At 50.5% G+C, this 23583-nt stretch overlaps 1 pseudogene; it reads right to left on the bottom strand.

Moving 5' to 3' along the window:
* LOC134424506 (hydrocephalus-inducing protein homolog) overlaps positions 1–21408 on the bottom strand; it is a 74852-nt pseudogene extending 53444 nt beyond the window's left edge.
* Between the last annotated feature and the right edge of the window lie 2175 nt (positions 21409–23583).

The raw sequence follows: 23583 nt of genomic DNA, 5'->3' as shown, positions 1-23583 counted from the left end.
GCTGTGAGCAGAGGTGCTTTTCACCACAGGCTGCTGTCCAAGCACTGCTGTTCTCATGTCCAGCTGGCACAACATGAGGGCATTAACCAGCACTTCTCCTTGGGAGCTGCAGCCAGCAAAGCCTGTGCAAGGCAGTGCCTGGGGGAAGGGGAAGGTACCTGGCTATGATGAACACCGTTGCCACTTCCTTAGCAATACCCTTCAGGTCCACCAGCAATCTCCGTTTGAATCTCGTCACAGTGTTGGAACAGAGGGTCACCTGGTGGAAAAAAGAAAAGTAAATTCTTCCTTACAAAAGCTCATTACTCACATGTGATATCCTCCAATTCTTGAGGGAGGATTTGGTCTTAATTCTTCTGCTGGTCCATGTGTAGAGCACAGTCTCAGAGTAGCAAAAGCCTTCTGGCAATACCAGATTTGTTAAATACACTTGCTATCACAGCATAGGTCAGCTTCATTAAAACATTAGACTAAAGCTCTACACACCACTGTATTCAAATTAAGGGGCCAATTTCTCATCTGACTACAATGACATAAATGCAGAGGAAATCTGACTTGAACACAGTGAGTTCAGCTTTACAGCAGGAGGCTGAGGGCAAAGAGTGGCCCAGCAGGTGCTGGGCAGTTCAGGGCTGCAGAGTGTTTTGTCTCCACTGGAGATCCCTGCAGTGAACACAAATCATTCTGTTCCCCAGGAGAGGAGAAATGAGACCAAGAAGAAAAGCTAACTGCTTTATACAATGACATCTCCCTAATAGACACCTTCTGCCCTCATCCTTGCTCTGCCCACTTGCAATCAAAGAAATTGCTCTCAAAAACACAAGAATGGCTTCAGGACTTGACTATATGGTATTGATCTCAGTGTATGATTTTGGAAACAAAACAGTGCTCCCTGAGGAACATCCCAGGTAACCCAGCTAGCAGAGGCCTCCCAGCAGTGCAGATCTCTCACTCCCAGGATGCTCAAAGCTGGCACCAGAGCTAAAGCCCTCCCACACTGCAGTGAAGCTTCAGCCCTGGTGCTGAAGCGTCTGTGGCTGGATTCTTCCCATACCTTAATATGCTGGTGTCCCTGGGGGATGATGGTCCCTTGGCTGGGATTCATTGTGAACTCCCTTGGCTCCATACAGAATTTAATTCCCTTGTCCCAGGATGGGTCACCTTCTTTGTGTATTTGATCAAAGCTGCTCACAGCCGGCTGCATGCCATCCTCCGACATGCGGAGCTTGAACGTCACGGGCACCACGGAGTTGTTAGTGAGGCAAATGCTCTTGGTGCAGGGAAAGCCTAGGAAAGGACACAAATATCCATTTAGGCACTCATCATGGCATGACTCCTGGTGGGAATATCCTGGCAGGATGAAAGTGTGATTGGAGTTGAGCTCTTTATTATCTGAACTACAGCTCACCAAGAAGCTGCATGAGGAATTAACTGTCACTTAGTTCCCTTTGACACTGACTGCAGACTGCAGCCTTGAAAATACCCACTCCTAACCCTGCTGAACACTGCAAGCTTCTCTCTTTGTGATGGGGAGGAGCTCCCTCACCTGCCCCAAACCAGCACCAGTTCTCTCAGTGATGAGTGTGCACCCAGACCAAGCATTTACTCTGAGAATTCAAGCTGTAAAATTCCCTGGTAAGTCTGCCAACACTCTCACCATTTTCAAGATACATAAACAGTGAGTTGTCATTGAGAAGAAGCTACAGCAAAAGAAAGTGAGGATGGAATCAGGAACTAGAACGTGATGCACTTAATGCAGTTTCTCTCTGCAGGACCCTTAAAGCATCTCTTGGTTTGGGCCAAACAGACTGAGCACGTGACAGCTCAGAGCCCACTCAAGTGGGGGCAAACCCCAGCCTTGCTTTGAGATCAGCAATTAGGAACCAGGTCCCACCTCACCCAGAAACAGGGACATCACAGCCATGCTGCTCACTGTGATTGTGCCTGCAAGGGGATCCCCACTTTAGCTCTGAGATTTGCAGAGATACAGCCACTCATGGTGGGGATGTCCTGCAGAGCCCGGAGAGCAGCCACAGCCTGATCTGCAGTGCACATCTGGCCGGGCTGGCCACCTCTGTGGGGAGGAGAATTCTCCCCAGGCCTGCTCACCAAGAGTCACTGGAACACAGATGGGGAGTAAAAACAACTGCAGGTGCAGCCCAGAGCTTCTCTGTGCCCATCAACAGTAATCTCTGCCAGCTCCAGCAGGGACTCCAGCAGGGAGGCAAGAGAGGCACAAAAAGGACAAACCCAGATGTCAAAACCTCAAATGAGACTGAGGTCAGCACATGCAGACAACAGTCAATAGCTGAAAAGAAGCAAAGATACAACAGCTGCCTTCAACTGAAGAGACCTTAGGAATGAAATTGGATTCAGCAGGATGAATCTCGTGTTTCAGAACCATATTTCTATCTGTTGCCTTTCTTGTTTCATTTCTTCAAAAGGCAACTTGACAAGCGCCTTGTTGGTGATGCAGGCTGGGGAAGAAGGAGCTCAGGAAAGGCAATGAGTTTCCTTCAAAAGATCATGAATTTCATTGTTCTGGGTTTAGGCTTGGTAGTGAATGTTGCCCTTGGTCTGGGAAGGGGGATAGGGGTTTTGGGGGGTTTTGGCCCTGGGCTGGGCTTTTCGTTCGGGTTATTTTGGGAGTTGAGGCTGTGCAGTCGGAGCTGAGGTTGGGCAGGGAGCGGAGCTTCCCTTCCTCCCGCTCGGGGGTCGCAGCTCGGCCGGTGCTGCTGCGGGAGGTTTGTGCTTGGCCCCGGGACTGCCCTGGCTGCAGCTCAGCGCGGGCATCGACCCTGCCTGCCTGCCCCGCTGCTGCTGCTGCTGCTGCTGCTCGGCACTGCCCACATCCCCCTGCCCTTTGGGAGTTTGCAAAAGGAGCATTTCCGTCCTTCCCTCCCTCCTTCTTTCCCTGCCCTGCCAGAGCCCACAGCTCCTCTTGCCGTGATCACAACTACACCAAAGGGGGAAAACGGGACTTGGCGGCTGGGAAACGTCTGTTCTTGCCTTCTTGTCTGTGCTGTCCTGATATAGTCTAGGAAAGAACTGTTACTCCTTTTCCCATAGCTTTGCCTGGGAGCCCTGTAATTTCAAGGGTATAATAATTTGGAGGGAGGGGCGTCATCTTTCCATTTAAGAAGATTCCCACCTTTCTTGACAGACATCTGTCTTTTAAAGCAGGACAGACACACCAGAAAATACTGACTTTCTATTCTGTGATTGTATTCGATCTCACAATGGCAAAATGCCCCCTGAGGCAGCAGCAGCCCTGCAGTTCACAGCCTGAAGGGCTGCTGTGGCAGATCATGAATGAGGGGTGCTTTTATGTTGGAAGGCACAGATCCCTGACACTGTGTCCCAGCCCAGGGAACACTCACCAAAGGAGACGTCCCCGAAGTCGAGGTCAGGGACATCGAAGTATAAATCCGGTCCAGTGACGGTGCCCCTGGATGGCGAGGACAGAGCAGGAAATGGCTCGGTTAAAGGCATTGCAAAGGTCCGGCTGTCGTGGCTTGGGGACACAAAACCTGGGCTCAGGGCACCCTGGGTTCCCAACCAACACAGCCCCGTGTGCTCAGCACAGGGCCCTGGGCACAGGAGGCAGCTCAAGCCAAGTGGCAGCAGCCAACAGCCCCTGATGGGCAGGCAGGAGAAGCCCCCTGGATGCTGGTGGTCCCATGAAGGACCCTGAACACACACCCCAACTTGGCTCTGTGCCTCAGTTTCCCCAGCTGCAATGGGATGGACATCAAGGTGTCCCCACAAACTTCTTTAAGCAGCCTTTCCAGCCACAGGTTCCCTGCTTTGCTACTTCTTAGCTGGAACTGCTGTTCCCATAGAGAAGCTTTCCCAGGAGAGTTTGACCCACACAATCATTACAGACAGAGTTCTGAGACATGAATGCAGGGGAGCCCCAAACATCCTCTGAAAAGAGCAGCAACAGTTCTACCCAGGGCACAGATGAATCCTAGAGGAAAGGACCAGCTTGTCAGCAGTGCACAGCTGGCACAGCCAAGAGCACTAGCTGCAACAACCAAACAAGGCTGGCCTGAATCTAGCACACCACCTCACCTGTCCTTGAACTCAGCAGACACACTCCAAAAGCCACCAACACCCTCTGAAATCAGCACTTGAAGCTGCACAACATTCACCAGTTGATTTCATGTATTGATGCCAATCAATGCCCACTCTGCCTTTTGGTTCAAAATCAAGAACCAGTGAACTGTGCCTTGTGTTGTACTCACAGGACTGCCCCTGGCTCTGCTCTGCACATCTCAACAAGAGACACCTGCCCTTGCTCAAGGAGAAAGCTGCTTATGCAGAAACATCCCATGACCAGTTTGGGGGAGGGACAGAGGAAAATCAATTATTTGATGGTGAAAGGTTCCCTCTTGATTTCCAAACTAAAAAAGCAGCACTTTTCCTCCAAAAACAAAGCCAGCATCATTGTTTCTCCACTATGGGCAGACGTACTCACCACTTCTCTTGCTAAGTAGTAACTTCCTTGTTCCTTTTTGTCCATCTCCCTTATCTTACTGGTATAATCAAATTCAGGTTGTTTTCATTTCTTGACTGCCTTGAGCCAGTGCCTCCCAAGAGCAGCAGCCCAGCTCCAAAGCTGCAGAGCAGCCAGCATCAGCTCTCCTGCTTCCACTCCATTATCCCAGCAGCACATGGCTCAGGCTGGCAGGGACAAGCCCTCGTGCTGCTGTGGTGCTGAGCACTGAGCTCTGCCTCCCCTATGATCAGCCCTTCTCCCTGTGGCTGGGCCAGGATTGTCTCTTGCCATGGCACCAGCCCACGGGATGGTGCCCCAGTCCTTGGCACAGTTCCTGCTGCACAGTTCCTGACTCCCACATCAGCCCTTTGCTGGCTGTGCAAAGGAGGCACCAGAGCCCTCTGTGCACAGGAGCTGGGAGCACAGCTTGTCCCCACAGCATGGCTGGGAGAGGGGAGCTGAGGCTGCTGCTGCCCATCTGGCAGGGATTATTCACAGGAGTTTTTACAAACACTGCTGCTGCTGCAGAATGACCCAGGCTGGCCCATCTCCAAAACCCTGGGGGCCTTGCTGGGTGTTCAGGTGGGACATCCCAGAGCAGCTGCTGCCCAAAGCTGATCCATCCCACTGCCTGCCATGGCCCAAGGCAAAGGGAGATCCCCGCAGGGAGGAGTCATTGCAGCTCCTGGGCACCACACAGGGCAGCAGGCAGCCTCACACTAAGGCAATGCCAGGATCACAGCAGAGATTCACACCTCAGGCAACACTTTTTTTCTCTGCTCGACCCCAGAATGAGGTAGGTGGGGGATGTCCCAGAGACAGCTACAGATGTGCCCACCCAGCTCCCAGGGTCCTTACCTGATGGTCAGGATCACAGGTGTAGGAGATTCAGTGATACTGAATTGAAATTCTTCCTCAAACCACCCCAACACGTTGGTATGGAAGGAGACCCGAACAGTCTGGGTCCCACCTGCTGGAATGATGCCCCGCTCGGGCTTAATCTTGAAATGGAAGTCCACCTCTGTGGTTGAAGGGATATAGGTGAAAGGAGCATCAAGAGCTCCTTGGTTAATCAGTTCCACCTGCAGAAGCAAGAAAGCAAAATGGAAATACATGTGGAATCTTCCCTTCTTGTGAGTTATTGTCTAATGATGCAATGAACACCCAGAAAAGGCAGAAGATGCTTTGTGGTGTTGAATGGCAGAAGTCAAAATATACAACAGGACAAGTTCTGCCTTTGGGTTTTCATACAGAGCAGTGGCAACTCCACAGAACTGCAGTCACCCTGGCTTATCCCATGGACACAGAGCAGTGCCCCTCTGCTCAGCAGCACCAAGCTCATTGAGAGCTGGCCCTGAGAGCCCTGAGTGGGGTCATTGCAGCTGCATAGTGAATCAGCCCAGAGCTGCTGCTGCCCCAGTGAGCACAGCTCCAACAGCACCATCTACTCATTCACCTTTTCCCAGACCATGAAAACAATACATTGAGAATGAGGCATCAGCATCAAAATGTACAGACAGCACCATCTTTTGGTAAGAAAACTCAGCATGTCTTTCCCTTCCCCAGCCACACTTTTGAAAGTGTCTGGCATGACGCAGGGCCTCCTTTTCTACCTCTTTCAGTTGCTCTCATGATTTTTTTGCAAACTTGACACTACTGGGGGCAAGGAAAATAGATAGAAAAATTCTTTGCTTTATTCCCAGGAACACTTTTCTCCTTCTAGAGCCAGAGATGCACCAAGGCTGAAGTGTGGTGAGGGACTGGTCAGCAAGGGAAAGAACTCCCAAACTCTTTGCAAGGGGCAGCACTGAGCCAGGAGGCTGGATGGCTTTCCTGTGACTTCCAGGAATAGGCAGGGACACTTGACTGGAAGCTGTTTGCAGTGGGCTGAAGCCCAAGGCAGCCAGTTTGTTGCAGCTGCTTCTGCAGAGCCCAGTCCAAAGGGGCCTTGTGTCTGGCACTGCCACAAAAGCCTCTGAACATGCAGCTTTTTGAGGCAGTGTTGGTTCATGTGCCAAGGGGTTGTTTTGCAGGAAACCTCCCAGCTGATCCCTAAGGAAGGCTGCCCAAAAGCAGGGACTGGGGCTTCAGGAACAACAGACACACCTTTGTGACCCCTCAGATTTGAGCAGTACAACAAATATTCCCTGCTCACAACTGCCCAGGTTGGCAGGAATTCCACAGCTGCACCAGGCTTGCTGCTGCCTCAGGAGCTGTCAGGATCCATCCCAAGCCCTGCTGCTCACCTCATGGGCATAGCAGGTGTGGATAAAAATCTTGCCAAGGTTCAGCGTAGGAGAGCTGAGTTCAACCAAGGGTCCTTGGCCTTCCCCTCTGAGGAGCAGGGGCAGCCTCATCTCACGGCCTGGGGAGAGATGTCCAGTTCAGTACAATCATTCCCTCTGTTCCACTGGATTTTCCAGGCTGCCTCAGTGCTTGTCCCTGACTCTGAGCTGGATGCAGTCATGCTTTGAGCTACCTGGTCCAGGGGGAGGTGTCCCTGCCCATGGCAGGGGCCTTGGGACTAGATGATCTTTAAGGTCCACTCCACCCTTAACATACTGTGATTCTGTGGTTTCCTTCCCATACACCTAGAGGAGCTCTGAAATCCCTTCAGTGAAGGCACAAAGCTCATGAAGAGTTTGGCAATTACCAAACCACCTGGCCCAGGAGCACAGGCCTTTGTTGCCCCAGTGCTCCCCTTCTGCCACTCAGCACTGTGTTCTGTTTCCACAGAGTGAGAGCTGCAAGGTGACAACTCCCACACAGGGAGAGAAGCAGGGGCTGGCCAAGGGTGCTCCTTCTACAAACAGCCTGGGCTCAGTGGGGCTCAGCCACCTCTGCTCTGCTGCTGTCTGGGCACTGGGAGGTGGTCCAGGCTCAGGGAGCCCGTTTCTAACTCAGCTCCTACCACCTGATGATGGATCCATGGCAAATGGACCCATCCTGGAGGCCAGGGGCCTGCAGGGGCTGAGTGCTTGTTCACTAAAGCTGTTCTGCTCTGGAGTTCTCTGGCCTTTGAGGAAATGCTGGCAAAGCCATGGCATGAAACCTCTCCCTGCACTGCCTGGGCTGTTCTGGGATCAGTCAGGCAGACACAGCATTCTGAGCCCTGGCCTTGCACAGGAGACTCCATGGAAGCTGCAGGGCCAGTGGGGATGTGCCAGCACTGCCCTGCTGACCAGGGACTCTTCCCAGCAGTTCCATGGGAGCCCAGTGGGCTCAGGCTGGCACCATGGCTTCACTGAGAGGGAGAGAAGCAGGGCAGAGGAGCTGCACCTGAGATGCTGCAGTAAGCCACACTTCCATACTCCAATGCTTCCATGGGTTCGAAGGTCACCTTGATTTTTGCCGAACAATGGGGCCCAATTTTTCCCTCCTACAACAGAAAGAGACAGCAAAACATTGCTCTTCAAACTTCACATTTCTTGTTTCCAACCACAGGCCTGCAAGCCTTGATTGAGAGCATCAGTGATGAGTGAACAACACAAGGAGCCAAGGAAAGCCTCCCAACCCAGCTCAACACAGTGCTGGAAGCTCTCAATGCTCAGCTGATCAGCTCCCACTCTCCACAATATTCCTGCTGCTCTGACACAATGCTGCTGTCAGCTCCATGGGATGTAACTTCCACTGTGCACTGGTGGCTCTTGGCCTTAGATGGGCCATAGGAGTAACCAAGAAGAGAACATGATTCCCTTCCTTGAAATACAGATATTAGTTAAGCTGTTTTGAAAGAAAGCAGAGGTTGGGATTATTCTGGGCTTCACCCCAAGATGAGAAGGGATTTTGCTCTGTGCAGGCACCAGGCATTCATCATCTCTCCCAATGCCAGTACTCAGAATCAGGGCTCTGGTTGATGGGAGCACGTGGCAGTTTGCTTGCATCACCAGAAAAGGAAAAGGTTTTCTGTCCCTGTGTGCAGGAGAAGTCCAAAGGCCCATTTCAGCCTTCCACCCTTGTGTCCAGGCTCACAGATGACACTGAAAGGGACACTCAGAAATAGTGCAAGGCATGGTTACAGGAGGGGATTGGCATTTCTGTCATTAACCTTGGGCTGAATTTGGCCTCCTTTTGCCAGGGAACCTTTGCAAGCTTCAGGTCAGTGTGTGAGCTGGCAGTGCTCCAACAGCCTCTGCTGAGCCCCACGTGTGGGGGGAGCCCCTGCCTACAGGAACTGCTCCCTGTGACACTGCAAGGACACGCAGGCAGGGCCTTGAGCTCCAGCCTGGCAGCAGAGCTGGGCTTTGTCAGGCTCCCAGCCCTGCCCGGAGCCTGCAGGGCAGAAATGCTTTCAGCAGGGAGCTCTGCGGCCGCTCCAGAAACTCCATGTGCTCCCTGCCAGCACATGGGGCCAGCTGAGGATCTGCCCAGTGACTGCAGCCGGGGAAAGGGCGCTTGGGAGGAGGAAGAGGAAGAGGAGGAGGAAGAAAATGAGGTTCTCAGCTGTCACTTACCATTGGCTCAATGAAAAAAAAGTCATTGGAGAAGAGCAGGGGGTCTTTTTGCGCCTGTGCCTTGATCTCCTGGATCCTGCTTCTCAGGAGGGTAGTGTGATCTTCACAAAAGCCCTGCTCCTTCTCTACTTCTTTCTCCTCCATGAAGTTTTCCAGCCAGTCCTCATCTGAGGGGTGCAGGAAAAGACTCTGCCTGCAGCCACAGGGAGAGACAAGGCCAGCAGATGGTTTCATGAGCCACATATTTGCAGAGAGAAGTGGGAGTGCAGGAGAGCAAAGCACTTGGGGACGAGCAGCAGCAGCTCCCCAGCAAAGGCTGAGCCCAAGCCACGAGGGTCCCACATGGATCAGAGGATAACTTGCTGTTCATTGGCACAGCAGGGAGTTTCAGCCCACACTTGCAAGCTCAGGAGAGGTTTCCAAAGCCAGCATCCCTCCAGAGAAACCTCCTGGCTCAAAGCCTCTGCCAAAACTGAGGCAGAATCCACCGACCACCTCAGCTGGCTTTTCCTCCCACTGAGCTGCTCGGGGGATGCAGATAAAGGTCACAGAGCACCCACTGCAGCACTTCCCTGGGAAGGGGAGATGAAGCTGGGTTGCAGCTACGTGTTACCAGCATCACTCTTTGTTTCTTCCATTTTGAACCTGCCCTGTTCCCTACTCTGCCTTTCCCAAGAGCATCCCAGAGCACTTCCCAAGGAAATTGATGAATTCAGGCACTGCATCCCTTCAGTGACATTGCAGGTTTTATATGCATGAAAACAGAGGCTCTGAGAGGGGAAGGGACTTTGTTTTGCAGGAGGGAGACAGCAAACTCCTGGAGTTTCATGATCCAAAGCTTTTTGGGTCCCATCCCAGTGCATGGTAGCAAATATCCTGAGAGGGAAAGGATCCTACACTATCTCCTCTTCTAAAAACGTCCTCTCTGCTCTGAGATCTCAAAAGCTTCTCTGACAGCAGGACAGTGGCATTGGAGCTAAAACCATCCTGAAGACTGGAAGTAAGAAGAACAAAACGTCCTGGTGACAGTCTAGGACACAAACGAGCATGAAAACAGATGTAATTGGACAAAAATCCACAAAACCAAAACCAGGTGTAAGTTTACTCTGGGAAAACTTAGTTGCTTCTGAGGGAAAAATGGATCACGTGGAGTTCAGGCTGAAGCAGGCAAGTGGGAAAAAATGGAAATAAATAGTCCAGGGAGGTAGCTGGAGAAGGTAAAGGGTTTTTCTCTATACACACAGAGCTTATATGGAAGTCAAACACTGTGAAGTAGAGAGAGAACAGAGGAAAATCAAGAAGCCCAGGGCACTAAATGACCATCTCACCAGCCATTCAAGTGGGCAAGGTTCGATCTCTTGGTCCTTTGTAGGTGATGCAAAATGGCTCTGGGGAGTGTGAGCGACCTGGCCCGCAGTAAACGGGCTTGCCACGGCAATTTGGGCACGGCAGTTTGCACAGTTTTTCAGTTTTTGCATGGCAGTTGGCACAATCAGGCTGAGCAAAAAGGGTGCAGCCAGCCATCCTCCTTGTGTCTTTTGGCTGGTTGTGAGGTGCTTGCCTTTTTTTTTTCATTTCTTCTTTCTGCCTTTTTTTTTTTCCCAGCAATGTTTTACAAACGATGAAAAGCCATTGCTGCTGCTGCTGCCAGCAAGAGTGTACTAACTCAAACACCCAGGAAGGATGCAGCTGTCCAGGCCCCTGGCTGCAGGGAGGGTCTGAACCTGGGTTAATATCAGAGGTTAGTGCAAAAGACATCTGTGTGTGGTGTCAGCAGGTGAATGATCTGCTCTGTCCGGTGGCAGAGCTGAAGAAAGAAATGAAAAGCTGAGGAGAATTTGGGAGAGCAAAACAGAAATAAACTGGTGGAGCTACACTCTTCTAACCCTGAGAAAAACTCAGCAGGAGTCAGAGGAGCCCTGCCTTTCCTGTGATGAGGCAAAAGGAAGAGACCTAAAAGACAGTGGGGAATAGAAATTAATCTCTCCTGGGGAGGTAATAAAATTCCTTCCTGACCCCCACCACCTACCCAGGTGTCCTCACAGAATAGGTATGAGGCCCTGGATCCAGAAGGTCTGACAGATGACACTAAAGAAAAAAATTCTGTCCGGAGAGTCTCTCAGTTGCACTTTGTCTGTCAGCAGATCACAGCCTCGAGTATTAGGAAGAAAAGAAAAAAAAAGAAGGGTAGTGGTAGTAGGTGACTCCCTTCTAAGGGGAACTGATGGCCCTGGGTGTCTTCTGGATCCAGCCAGTCTGCTGGCTCCCTGAGGTTCAGGTACTGGATATGCCCAGGAGATTCCCTAATAACTAAATGAACTTCATCTGCTCACCACTGTCTGGGGTACAATGACTGTGAAATAATAGAGTCCTCAATATTTGGTGAAACAAGGACAGGCATCAACAAAACTTCCACTCTGGACTTCTGGAGGGCAGATTCAGCCTGTTCAAGAGACTGATTTGGAGAATACCTTGGGAAACAGATCTTAAAACAAAGGAAGCATGGACATACTTCAAGAAAGAAGTCTTGAAGGCACAGGAACAGACTGTTCCTGTGTGCTGAATGACACACTGACAGGGCAAGCTGAGGGTGAAGACAACCAGCCTGGATGGGAAAGGAGCTTTTGAAGGAACTAAAGGAAAAAAAGAGGGTGTATCACCTTTGGAAAGAGGGGCTGGCAACTCAGGAAATATTTAGGAATGTCGCCAGGTCATGTAGGAAGAAGATTAGAGAGACAAGAGCCCAATTAGAACCTGAGGAAATCATTCATTGCAATCAACCTTTCCTTCCCAAAATGCCATTTCTGGTTGGAGTATAAATGGAACTGGAATGCTGAGTGCTGAGCTCCTGAAGCCCAGGGACACACACCCTAGTGCCAGGGATGGTTTACTTGGCCCAAACCATTCAAAAGCATCAACACCCCCCTGAGGCCACATGTTAGTTTCAGTCTTGGGCCATATATCTCACTGAAATGTATCTTCCAAACCAACCTCCTCTTCTCTTCGTTGTCATCTTCATCAGAAGGAAGAGCCTTCCACTGGAAGTGTGCTGTGATGTTACTCTTGTTTTTGATGACCACGGTTGTCTGATATGACTTGGTGATGAAAGTCTTGCCAGCATCCACGGAATTTGTGCTCAACACAATATCGAGTTCTACAGCATCTGCATGGAGCTTTACCTGGATACTTTCTTCATCTGGAACAAAGCAAAGAGGAGTCTTTTCTCAGCTCACTGGCTGATGGAAGCACAAGGAACAGAACAAACCACAGGACACAGAAAAAGGTGTCCCAGTTTTTATCTGAATGAGCAGTTCTTTGGATCAGTCCATTTGTCACATCCTGACAGCTCTGTGTGTAGAGTGTGAGGATGTCCTGGGCAGCTCCTTAAAGCCCTTATTTCTGAGTGTGTTTGTAGAGATTTGGCCCCAAGGTGACAGTATGGACAGTGAGATTGGTCAGTGTGCTCTGGTGACCCACCCAGATCACTGGGATTTCTGCATCCAAGTCCTTCAGGTGACAGGGCTGAGGAGCCCTGTTCAGTCCTGCCTTGCCCAGGGTCTCCCCGGGCATCCCACGAGACTCCTGTCTCTCCTGATCCCTTGGATCCCTTGTTGCTGACCAGCAAATATGCCTGGAGGCAGGTGGGCAGCAAAAGGAGGCCCAGAGGAACAAGTGAAGTGACAGCCCACAGCAGGAGGGGACACAGGTCAGGAAACACAACCAGCCTGGCTCTGCAATATGACAAACCACTCTAAAATGAACACCATGAAAATCATATCATCTCCCTGTCCAAACCCACAGCCACATCAGTCTTGAAATATTTTACATTGTTCTGATCTCAAAAACCAAGCTGAACCATTGTAAATCAAATAAAAAAGGGACAAAGGAAAGAATAGTAAGTACAGAGCAGCTTCTACATCAAGACTGAAACGGGATTCCTCAGTCTAGAAATCAAATGGGAGATAGATGTGAGAGGTTTGTAACAACATGAACAGCCTGGGAAATAGGCACAGGGAAAAATTTGTCTTGATTTGTCACCAAACAGGAACTTGAGGGTCTGAAAGTGTTACTAGACAGAAACTACATATATGTGTAAGGGCCCCATAGAAAAAGGATGTGTGACAAGCCAGTGGAGAAGCAGCATATGGGATAGAGGTGTGCAAGAAATCCATTGCATTGGAGAGAGTCTGATGGAGACATCACATACAGCACTGCCCAGGAATAAAATAAAACTTCACCAGGCATAGCCACATGGTAGTGGAGCATCAGGCATCCTCCTTCCTCCACTCAGCAACTCCCAGCAAAACAGGAGTCAAAAATCTTTGCCCGTTAGAGGAAATCCACTTTCTCAAGCCCCTGAACACCAAGGAGTTTTCAGTTTTCTTTGGGGTAAAGCTGAACAGGGGAGGCACCTCTAGAGGGAATGCAGGGGAGGGACAACAGGGAGCCATGGTGGAGAACTGTCCTGTGCCCATGCAGGGCCCAGCACTCACCTGGGTTGGAGCACACTGCCAGGGACCCAAAATGGTCCCCGTTGGTCAGCGCGTGAAATCTCACTGTCACCCGCATGGTGTCACCGGCACCCAGAATTCCCGAGGTCGGCACCACAGAGAAAGGTCTGCGAGACAAAGAGAGGGGTCAGGGCTGGGGGCACACCTGGCCATGAGATTCCTTCTGCACTGCAGCTCCCTTGGGCAAGCAGGAGCAAACCATGCACAGGCAGCAGAAGGCAGAACAGACAGGGTCAGAAACAGCCACTGAGCCACTGCTGAGGAGATCCAGACCTCACAAGATCCTGGGGGTAAAATGGCCTCATCTCCCCCATACTCTGCATCCAGCTCTCTGCAATGAGGCTCAAGGGTCCCACTGCCAGCAATCCCATCAGAGAATGGTTTGTGAAGAGCACAGAGAGGGTTCAGAGCTATCTGCATGCACTGACTGCCTCAGGAATTTCTCTTTTCCTGCTGCCTATAAACCTCCTCTCAGGAGATGCAAATGTTAGGGCACTACCTGTCCTGGGATATTACAGCCTAGGAATCAGACAGGGAGAAGGAACTTTTCCTTCAAGACCAAGGAATAGTTACAGTTGAATTTGCAGTGTGGTTCTTTGGTTTATTTTGCCTTGAAAACATCCTGATTTAGCCTAAAATGGGCACATTTTATCAGCATTTCAATCAAAGCTGCTCTAAGAAAAGGAGCAGTCAAAGCTCTGAAAGAGTGCAAATGCAGATTAGAGCAATAGAGTGACATGGAAAGCCAAAAGGACGATGCCATTTACAGTCTGAAGGATCCCATCCCAGCTAAATGAAGCGCCCAGAGCACATCAGGGAAGCAGAACAGGGGGTTTCTGTGTGTTTACCAGCAATGCAGTCTGGGGCTGTGGCTTGTCATGCAGGCTGGTAATGTTTGCTTGGCCCAGCAGAGAAACTCTGTTCAACGTGTTGGAAATGTTAATGCAAATGTGTTGGTGCACTTTGGATTTAACAGGAGCAATCAGGATTGGTCACCAGGTAAAGAGCTCTTGCCTGACAAGCACAAGACTCCGTGCTTTGATGCTCAGGGACAGCTCAGGGGAAATGTGCTCCTGCCCAGCAGCTGCTGGGCTTTGTGCTCTTCTACAGCCCCGCTGAGGAAACAAAAGTTCCTGGCCTTGGTGCTTTGCTGGCCTTGGTGCTTTGCTGGTGGTCAATCTGTCACTTAAAAGTGTGTTCTGGGCAGTTTGGTGATGAATGCATCACACACAAAAATAAAGAGAACATCTGGCAAGCTGAGCTTTTTTCATGTCACTTGCTTCAGGTTCAGCTCATGAAGGACCTCTTGCTGCAATGATGGGCTGAGCTGTTCCCATTGCCCCTGGTGAGAACATCACTGGCTGATGGAGAAGCCTTGGGCCAGCAATGTTCATGTGCTGGACGTGAGACTTTGGAGGGAGGGGAGGAAAGACAAGGCCCCAGCAGCCCCAGAGCCAGATTGGTGCACGTGCTCCTGCATCTGCCCCGGGGCTGATGCCAGCACTGCTGCAGGTCCCTGCTAGGGCTCGGGGGATCAGTGCCTGCTGGGGACAAGGCACAGGATTTTCTTATTCTTTTGCCAGAAATTCCACCAGAACAGAGAAGCTGTCAGTTAAGGGAATCCATGGCCACATTTCAGCACTACATTCCATTCCATTCCATTCCCACTGCTGCCCCATGTTACATATTCCTGCCCTCTGATGGCAGGATGGGAATAACACTCGTGGGGGTGACTTCAGGGCTTGCCTGCTCACTTCCAGCCAGGGCTGCAGCTCTGATGCTCTGGTTCCTTTTGCTGCTCTTTCCCAACTCTGCCATCACCCAAAGGTGACAGATATCCTTTGCACAAGGACAGATGAGCTGCCTCACCTCTGGGTGCTGAGCTGGTAATGAGCTGTCCGGTTACCGACATTGCGAACCAGCAGAATCTTCTGGGTTGTGTACTTGACCGGACACTCTGAGAACTCCACCTGGGCAGGGAAGTCCAAGATAGCTCGGGCAAAAACGGCCCGAATTGGCACAACTATCTTCTCCTTTGCAGTGATGCAGGTGATCTCATGGGAATAATTCTGCAGGAAAAGAAACTGACTCAGCACAGGGCATTTTGTGCCATCCCCATGACAGAAGAAAAACCATTTCCTGTAACTCATCTATGGCATCAATTTACCTATTCCACCCTAAAATGAACACTGAGTTCTACTACTAAGTCACGTTTTAAAGGCACCAGTGCACTTTGCAAAACCTATCCCAGTGGCATTAAGCTCTTGTGTCACTTGGGTCATACGGAGAACTGCCCTAGGCCACCATAATTTTCATTGACAAATTTTAATGATGTTAAGTAATTCCTAAGTTCCTTCTAAGGAACATGGAACTAGGGAACACAGGACATTCCTCTTCAAGTTTCTATATTCCCACTGTCTGAGAATAGGACAAAGTGTTAAACTGACTCTAAGCAGCAAAAGGAAGATGAGAAAACTGCTGCACTCAAAGAGATCCTGCACCTCTGGCCTGGTGCAGAAACATCAGTTGGCTCAGAACTCCCCTCTAACTTTGCCTCTCCAGCCAGGTCAGGAGAAGAACAGTGCTAAGAGCTTGCAGGATGCTGTTGGAAAGAGCCTCTCTTTGTTTGCCTGCAAGGCTTCCTCCCTTCCATGCCATGTCCTAAACCCTTCTGTATGAACAAGCCTCCAGATGCCAGCACTGAGATCAGACTTGCCAGGGCTTCAGCACTGCTGTTCAAACCTCCATGCAGAAGCACCTTTGGCACGGAATGGGTGCCCGCTGACAGAGCAAGCACAGTGCCAGGCATGAAGACAGAGTCACTGCCACGGGCTCTGGGCCCACAGCTCTGCCTGCAGGTGTTGTACCTGCCCTACACCAGCTCCTTCAGGCAGGTGTCCAAGTCCCCTGCAGCTCAGCAACCTGCTGCTGACCAAGGGCACCCAGAGCCCAGTGTGCCTGTGCCAGGCCGGGCTCACGGGCACAGCACGTCCTCTGCCCTGGCCCTGCAGCTGTGCCAGGCTCACTTGTGCTCTGGGACAGCACAGCTGCAAGGCTGGAGAACAGAGGGGTGAAAAAGCACCATCTTTGCTCCAGCCCAGGGCGAGGCAGGGAGGCTGTTGGCAGTCAGGAAGGAAGAAAGCTCTCTGACCTCTTTGTCCCTCAAGTGTTTTCCATAATAATGAAACCCCTTCCACTGTACCTAGAGATGGCCGAACATCTGTCAACACCTCTCTGTCATTTTCATCCTGTTCCCTGTGCAGCTTCCCTTGGCAATGCTCAGGCATGTGCAGGGAGGGGAAGCAGAGCCTGCCAGCAGTGCCAAGGTGTGACTGGCTGCTGCAGGCTGCCTGCCCAGGCCTGGAGCCCAGCTCACAGCATGCAATGGGCTGGAGCCAGAGTGCAGGGAAAACAATGGCTGTGGAGATCATTGTGTGCTTTGGCCCCTCCAGCCTCACCTTGTTCTCGTCGGGGGTGAAGCGGATGCGCACAGGGGCAGAGGCGCCCGGTGGCACGATGTGGTACACATCACTGGGGCATGCCAGCTGGAAATAAAGGCTGCTCTCCATGGAGACCTTCACCATCCGAGCAATCTGCAGCAAAGACAGGAAATGATGACTTTGCCACTTGTGGAAACAGGACGAGAGGAGCCCTGTCCGTGCCCTGGTGACATTCCTCCTTGGCCCCTTTCCCAAAGCACTTTCAGCTGTGCAGGCACAGGCACATCATTCACAAGGGTGAGCCTGAATCCCTCCTGTCTGCCTCCAGCATTGTGGCCTGGGGCAGTTGGGCAGTGCCTGGTGGGAAGGAAGGGCCAAGCAGGTCAGCACCAGCAGGATGGAGACAGAGCACCTGAACCAAGTCATCTGCATATTCCACAAGGCCAGAAAACCTGCTGGCTTCTGCCTGCACACAGCCATGCAGTTGTGTTCCGGGGGGAATGTGCTACCTGAAAGCAAAACATCAAATTGTCCTGGGGGAAGGAAAAAATTCCCTTCTAGCAGATCTGGTTTGGGTAGGGACATTCTGGGGATAGAGTCTTGCAGGCAGAGCAGCAAGAGAGGAGACCAAACCATTGTGGCCTTCCTGGGAATAAAAGTAAACCTGAAAAGCAAAAGAAGGAACACAACAAGACAATCCCTAAAACAAGGAGATGGCAAAGAGAATTTAAATGAGCAGTAAAGCAGCAAGAAAGAATCATAAAACCAGGAGAGCAATCAGCTTGCCAAAAGTGATGGAAACACACACAGGCTGTGCCTATTGACTGTGGGCTTCAAAGGCATTTTCTGCCTGGAGAAACATGACCAGCACTGACTGACAGTGTGGGTCCAGTATGAAAAGCCAATCTTGGCTCTCCAGGGCTTCCTGCTGCCTGTGCAGGCAAGCTGGGCTGCTGGGCATTCCTGCCTGCAGCCAGCAGGCCAGGTTCTGCCCTCTGGGATTCACAGACACAGCAAATATGCATTTTCTAGCACACAGGTATCATCAACACCTGAACACCAAAATGCTCTCAAAAAGTCTAAACCAGATGATTTTTGTCTTTTCCCACCAGCCCACTCTTGGCACAAGGCTCATTTGAGAAATGTTTCCCTGACTGAAATCCCAATGGTCTTCATTTTCCCCTTTACACTGGAACACAACTGGAGACATTTTTCAACTTTTTCCCTCTCAACTCTCTTGGGAAACTGCAAAACAATCACAACTGAAGGTGGAAATGTCCAGGAGCGTTGGATGTGCTGTGGTTCTCCAAAGGGAAAGCAGAGCACCGTGTTGCTTTTGGAAAAGCTGAGCAGAGCTGAATGAAAATTAGCAGGAGCCTGAAGTGGCACCTAAAGGCTCCCACTGCTTCTGCTCCATCCGTCTGATCGCAGGGCTCTTTCAGAACACGTTTGCTGCAGTGCCAGTGCCATTAATGAGAAGGGATTCCAGCATAAAGTGGAGAAGACTCAGCCCCTGAGTTGACTGTGAGCTGCACAAAGGGAGCCAAACAGTCTGAGAGAGGCAGAGATTCCTACCAGGAGCCAAGATTAACCAAGGAGATACAGGATGTGGTATAGACTCAAGGCAAAGCTCGAGAGCAGGTAGGAACTGTAGAGGCCTCAACATTCCTATCAATCCAGCTTTCAAGGGCAGGAAACTCTTTTGGGATAGATGCCATCATTGCATGGCCAAAATCAGGGGACAGCTCCCAGCACAGGAAAATTTCCACAATCTTGCAGAGCAAAGGTGCTGAGACATTTTCTTCTGGAGGTGCTGCAGCAGATAACTTGCTTTGCTGCACACTCGGGGAAGGACAGCACTCTCCTCTTCCAGCACAGTGTTAAAGCTCCAGGTGCCAGCACTTACCTTGTCCTGATTAATGAGAGACAGCACCATTTCAAAGACCCCATGAGCGACGAAGTTGTGAAATACCAGCTCTCGTGGGGAAACCGCCAACACGTTCCGTTTTGGGGGAGGTGGCTGCAGAGGCGAGAGAGAGCAGGGCGAGGTTCAGCTGCTGGGAGGAAGGTTCATGAAGGATCCCTTACACTGATCCCCAGTGAAGACTCTTGGGGAGCATGTCTGCCCAGGACACACTGGGCAAACAGTGGCTCGCCCACCTCTGCTCTGAGCTGATCAAGAACTGCTTGATCTGCTTAGGGCAGGCTCAAGCTAAGTTGCTCTTTTTATTTCTCCAACTTTCCTTCTCCAGAATGCCAGGCAGCACTTTCCTTAAGCACAGCCCTGTGCCCACTGGAGCACTGACTGAGCACTCATGGAGTAAGTAAAACCCACTAATTTACATCAGATTCAATTTTGGGGTATCCTTTACTCTGAGACAGAGAAACCGAGGCCCACACAACTGCAAATACCTGTTTTGATCTAGAACTTAGGAATCAGTAAGAACAGTACTAGAGGAGGTGTGAGAGATGAGGTGATATTTGACTGAAGCCAAAAGGTTTTTAAGTGAAAGAATGGAATTTGTTGGTTCTATGTGTTGTTTGTAGTTTGGATTTGTTCAGGTTGGTTTGTTGGGTGTTGCTGTGAGTTGGGACAGGGATGGGGTTGACAACCTTACCTGACCAAAAAGGAAGGAGGATAAGAGGGAAGGGGAGGTGAGTCCCCTGTACATCTGGCAGCCTGAAAAATCTAACACCTCATCAGGGTCCAACACATTGTTCCAACCCAAAGCAGTAATGAAAATTGTTTTGCTAAATTTGAAGTGATTCCTGCAGATCCTTGCCCTTCAAAGGCCAACGCTGCCACTGTGGAGAGAATCCTGTGACCCCCAAGCATTTGATGGTGACCACACCAAAGCAAGAGGTGGCTCCTTCAGCAGAATGGCCAATGGCAATTTTGTGTCTTTGTGTCCCCAGCCTTCCCCCCATGGTTTTAGCAATGGCAGCTACACTCCAGCACAACCCAGCAGCTTCAGCAGAGGTCAGTTGTGTTGGCTTAGTGCAGATCAGGACTCCCAGTCCACCACTGCCAGCAGTTTGCAATGACAACAGGACCTGGACACTGAGGTATTTTGGTGGAGGCGAGCCTGTCACAAGTACACACCCTCTTCAAACTTCATGTGAAACCCTCTTCAAACTTCATGTTAAAGGAAAAGAGCAGGAAAAGGCTACCTTTGGAATAGCATCATCCTTTTCCAGAAGTTTCATAAGACCAGGCAGATAACGCCAGGTAATGCCGAAGTCCTTCCTCATCTTTATTATCTGATCCCTCTCGTAATTTGAGCGATGTGGCTGAAAGGCAAAAAAAAAAAAAAAAAAAAAAACCAAAAAAAAAACCCCAACAAAACCCAGCAAGAACGTCAGAGATGTACTTGTTCAGAAAGGCTTTCCTTGAACAAGTGGCACTGATGAATAATTTGTGATTACAGCCACTAGCACAGTTCTGCAAGCCCTGGAAGTTTCCTGCTGAAATACTTAGCACCAATAAATTAATAATACAGAGTGCAATACACATACTCCAGCCACATGGCTCTGTCCCATGAGTCTCTCTGTGATTTGATGGGACATGGTTAGGGATTTCTGCTCTTTGGGCATTTGTTTCCTCTTACTTTTCCCTGGATTGAGGCAGTGACCTTTCAGAGAGTGGGGAGGAGCTCTCAGAACTGCCCAAACTCCATCCCTGCACAACACTCAAAACTCACAGCCAGCAGATAACACTGCTGGCTGAGTCCAAGGGAAGCAAGCAAGAAAAGCTGTACCAAGAGTGAGGTGCACAGGAATGTGTCCAAGTTTTAGCTCTCTCTGTCAATTAGCATTGGTTTCCTCTGTGTGGGCTGACAGAGCCCTGGACAGAAGAAAACAGAGGGATCTCCTTGGCAGAGCCTCAGCAGTGGGGCATCTTCAGCCAAGTGAGCTGCAGACAGCAAGGGACCTTTGTGGCCCTGGCTCCATCCAGTGCTGCCTGCAGGGCTGCATCTGTGCCCACCCAGGAGCTGGGAGGGAACAGCTGCCTTGGGAGCTCTTCCAGCTGGGACCAGCCGTGGCTCTCAAGGCTTTGGGCAGAGTCTGAGCTTTCCCCCTCACGTGCCCGGGTGCCCAAGGGCAGGATGGTCAGAGCAGCACAGGTGAGTGCCCAGCCTGACAGAAGGAATGGCTGTGGCAAAGGGGAAGGAAAGAAGCCCATGCTGAGGGCTTCAGCTGTACATTGGTTTCCCTTGGCTCTGCTGGCACAGCCAGGCAGGGCGCTGGGCTGTCCCTGACACATCCCAAAATGTTCCCTACTGCACCAGGACAGCCCCAGCAACAGGAGCACGGCACAAAGGGCTGGGGAGGGGCTCTGCAGCTTCAGAGCACTGCTGGACAGCAGGGGCAGGGAGAGCAGGGAGAGCAGGGCAGTTTCCAGCCTTAACACAGCCCCAGTGCCTACTCACAATATCGGGGTTCATTTTGTCCCTGAATATAAAAGGAGGCTTTGGTATCCTTCCCCGGAATCCATACGCCATTTTGAAAGGATGATGTCACAGATTATCGACGATGCCTCAACAGAACTGGAAGGAACAACAAGGGTACTCTGAAAATCCAGAACCCAATTCATGGCAGACTCAAGGGATGTACTGGTGCTAAAGGTTTTATATGATTTGAAAGCAGCTAAATGCTCATTAGGCAGAAGTAGCTAGTGTTGTTAGGCCTCAAGTTGGACTTTATTGCAACTATATGGGTACCTTGGCAGTTTAAAGATTGATTGTACTGAAACCTGGAGCTAAAATGCTGAACATTAAATAATGCTTAGAAGAAACAAAACTGTAGCTTAAATATTATTTAAAAACAGCTTGAATGGACTTTCTCGTCTTTAGGCTAAATGACCTCTGCTCTCTCAGCTGCTCCTCACAGGACTTGTGAGAGACTAGAATGTTATGGGTAATGGCTTAAGTAAAGGACTTTTTGCCCATTGTGACAAAGTTGAATAAAGAAGCTGAGACCCCCCAAATGCACCCTCCCCTGAAAATGCCTCCTGACTGGAACTTGGCACTGGGAGTTAAGCTGCCTAAGGGAACTTGAGACAAAATAAAGCTGACACTATTGTCCTGTTAGCTCAGGTCTGGAGAGAAGTGAACAAGGCTGAGGGAGAAAAATATATCCCCACTAAAGTCAAATCCAGCAGCTGTCCTGAAAATCAGCTCTCTCTGCCTTCAGGCTGGGGAAGTCATAGCCACAGACTCGTCTGCTGAGGCCAGGTTGGCACACAAACTTCCCATCAACAGAGGGGGAAGGAGGACATTTTGGGGGTGAGGCACAACCTCTGGTAAGGGGCAGTGGACACCCATCCTCCCTCAGACAAACTGGCTCAGCTCTAAAACCCCCCAGCCCCAGAAGGCCACATCCAGGGGACATTCCCATGAGGGGCAGCTGAGGGGGTGTCATAACCCAGCAAAGACCTCCAGAGTGCCCCCAGAGCCATTCCTGAGGCCTTGCACCAGATGACTGCATGGCATGCAGAGAAACACAACAGAGCTGAAAATCCACAACCCAATTCATGGCAGACTCAAAGGACATACTGGTGCTAAAGATTTTATATTATTTGAGAGTAGTAAGAGACAGACCCAAAGTTGCCCCACCCCAGGGAGGTACCTGGGCAGTCCCACCTTGCCCAAATCTGCATTAATCCATTGGAGTCTCACATTTTGTGAGACCTCACCACAGAGACCAGAAAAGGACTGAATGGGATGGGATGGGATCCATGGAATGGTGATATTTTCTACTAAATCTGTCTCTGTCACTCTTTATTCCCTCCTTCCCAGCCCCCTCCCTCCCCCCTTCTTTTTCTATTTCTTTCTCCCTCTCTCTTCCTCACATTTACTGTTCCATAAAGTCCAAACTATTGACTTTGGCACATGGTCTCGTTTTGCACCTTAATCCAGGGGCATCTCCTTAATAATTTTATTAACCAGATCATAACAACTCACTGAAACTTGAACAGAACTCATTCACCTATAAGTAGTTTAAATACATACTATAGGAAAAAAATGTATAGACTAGTATATTTAGGAAATGTTGCATTTCTTTGGTGAGAAAAAAGCACCATCAGCAGACCATGTATTGTTCATCCCCTCAGCTGTACATGCCACCGCACTGAAGACTGGCATTATCCCATCCTGTATTTCCCTTTGGCATTCTCTTTCAGAGCACAGATGTGACAAAACCAGAAAGTACAACTTGAGTCAGTCTTTACCTTCAAAGAAAACTAAAGACCAATGCTTTGGCAGTTCAGGACTCCCTCACAGAAACCAATGTTCTGTGAATTTAGGAGTCCCTCACAAAGACCAATGCTTTGGCAGTTCAGGACTCCCTCACAGAAATCAATGTTCTGCGAATTTAGGAGTCCCTCACAAAGACGAATGTTTTGTAAGTTTCGGAGTCGCTCACAGAGACCAATTCTCCACGAAATCATAGTACTCGTAGAGACCAATCTCTGCGAACAGTTCGCGTGGCGAAAAGCCAAGTGCGAATGAGCATCGGGGCGGCTGCGGGCGCTGAGGCCGCGGCGCCGTCACAGACGCTGAGGGCCCGGGCGCGGTTACCGGGCAACCGCGGCACCGAGCCTGGGGCCGGGCCGGGCCGCGCTGCTGGGCGCAGGGCATTGGCACTTTGGCTGCTGACTTGGCTTTAGTGCCTCCTGC

The sequence above is a fragment of the Melospiza melodia genome, chromosome 13 (assembly GCF_035770615.1).
Source record: "Melospiza melodia melodia isolate bMelMel2 chromosome 13, bMelMel2.pri, whole genome shotgun sequence".
Taxonomy (NCBI): Eukaryota; Metazoa; Chordata; class Aves; order Passeriformes; family Passerellidae; genus Melospiza; species Melospiza melodia.
This window is presented reverse-complemented; position numbering and strand designations above follow the sequence as displayed.